General features: G+C 43.9%; 1 pseudogene; it reads left to right on the top strand.

The window, feature by feature from the left end:
* The first annotated feature begins 376 nt into the window (after nucleotides 1-376).
* LOC132007393 (14-3-3 protein epsilon-like) overlaps nucleotides 377-2,222 on the top strand; it is a 7,861-nt pseudogene continuing 6,015 nt past the window's right edge.

Below are 2,222 nucleotides of genomic sequence, written 5' to 3'. Positions count from 1 at the left end.
AATAAAATAAACTTTAAAAACAAGTAAGAAAGATTTTCTTTGGGGGTGCTCATATGGCTCACTCGGCTGAGTGTCTGACTCTCCATTTCGGCTCAAGTCATGATCTTAGGGTCATGAGACTGAGCCCCAAGTTGGGTTCCATGCTCAATGCAGAGTCAGCATACAGTTCTCTCCCTTTCCATCCGCCCCCTCCTCACTGCCCTGCTTGCACACACACAACACACACAATCTCTCTCCAAAAAAAAAAAAAAAAAGATTTTCCTCACTAATAAATGGAGAGAGAGGTATTGAGAGTGGGTGAGTAAGAGATGCTATCTGGTTCCTTCTGTCACATAGATGTCACTGGAGCTGGCACCACTATGGATGCTCACAAAATCTGATGTACCAGGTGAGGCTGGCCAATCAGTCTTGTCGATAGCATGAAATGGTAGAATTAATGAAGAAAGTAGGAGGGATGAATGTTGAGATGATATTGAAAGAAACAAGTCTATCTGTCGCATACAGAAGTGTGATTGGAGGCTGGGGAGTCAAGATGGCAGAGACGTAGCAGGCTGAGACTACATCAGGTAGCAGGAGATCAGCTAGATGGCTTATCTAAAGATTGCAAACACCTACAAATCCAACGGGAGATTGAAGAGAAGAACAGCAATTCTAGAAACAGAAAATCAACCACTTTCTGAAAGGTAGGACTGGCGGAGAAGTGAATCCAAAGCGACAGGAAGATAGACCGAGGGAGGAGGGGTCAGCTCCCAGCAAGCAGCGGAGCAACGGAGCACAAAATCAGGACTTTAAAAAGTCTGTTCTGCTGAGGGACATCGCCCCAGAGGCTAAACCGGGGTGAAGCCCACATGGGGTTAGCGTGGCCTCAGGTCCTGCAGGGTCACAGAAGGACCAGGGGTGTCTGAGTGTCACAGAGCTTGCAGGTATTAGAACAGGGAAGCTGGCTACAGAGACAGAGCCAAGGAGTGAGCTCCCAGCTCGGGGTTACCTTGAACCCGTCACAGGCTTGGTGAGCTCAGAGCGTGGCCCGAGGCCAGGGAGACGGGAATAATTGGGAGCTATTCTCTGAGGGCACACTGAGGAGTGGGGCCCTGAGCTCTTGGATCCTCCAGGCCGGAGACTGGGAGGCCACCATTTTCATTCCCTTCCTCCGGAACTCTACGGAAAGCGCTCAGGGAACAAAAGCTCCCAAAAGCGAACCCGAGCGGATTACTCAGCCCGGCCCCCGGTAATGGCAGGGCAATTCCATCTGGGGCAAAGACACTTGAGAATCAGTACAACAGTCCTCTCCGCCAGAAGATCAACAAGAAATCCAGCCCAGACCAAGTTCACCTACCAAGTAGTGTAGGTTCAATACCAAGGAGAGCATCAGAATTCCAGAGGAGGAGAAAGCAAAGCACGGAGCTCATGGCTTTCTCCCCATGATTCTTTAGTCTTGCAGTTAATTTAATTTTTTTTCTCTTTCAATTTTTTTTTTCCTCTTCTGCTAAATGTTTTTTTTAACTTTTACACTTTTCTTTTTTAACGTTTTTTAACTAGTTTATCTAATATATATTTTTTCTTTTTTATATTTTTTCTTTATTTGTTTTCTTTTTTAGTTTTTTTTTTTTTCTGAAACTCTTTATCCCCTTTCTCCCCCCCATGATTTGGGATCCCTTCTGATTTGGTTAAAGCGTATTTTCCTGGGGTCTTTGCAACCCTTTTCGCATTTTATTTTCTCCTTCATATACTCTTATCTGGACAAAATGACAAGGCAGAAAAATTCACCACAAAAAAAAAGAACAAGAGGCAGTACTGAAGGCTAGGGACCTAATCAATACAGACATTGGTAATATGTCAGATCTAGAGTTCAGAATAACAATTCTCAAGGTTCTAGCCGGGATTGAAAAAGGCATGGAAGATATTAGAAAAACCGTCTCCAGAGATATACAAGCCCTTTCTGGAGAAATAAAAGAACTAAACTCTAACCAAGTTGAAACTAAAAAAGCTATTAATGAGGTGCAATAAAAAATGGAGGCTCTCACTGCTAGGATAAATGAGGCAGAAGAAAGAGTAAGTGATATAGAAGACCAAATGACAGAGAATAAAGAAGCTGAGCAAAAGAGAGACAAACAACTACTGGACCACGAGGGGAGAATTTGAGAGATAAGTGACACCATAAGACAAAACAACATTAGAATAATTGGGATTCCAGAAGAAGAAGAAGAAAGAGAGAGGGGAGC

This window comes from Mustela nigripes, chromosome X (genome assembly GCF_022355385.1).
Source record: "Mustela nigripes isolate SB6536 chromosome X, MUSNIG.SB6536, whole genome shotgun sequence".
In the NCBI taxonomy this organism is placed as follows: Eukaryota; Metazoa; Chordata; class Mammalia; order Carnivora; family Mustelidae; genus Mustela; species Mustela nigripes.
Note: the sequence above shows the minus strand (reverse complement) of the source record. Positions and strands in the feature narration are given on the sequence as shown.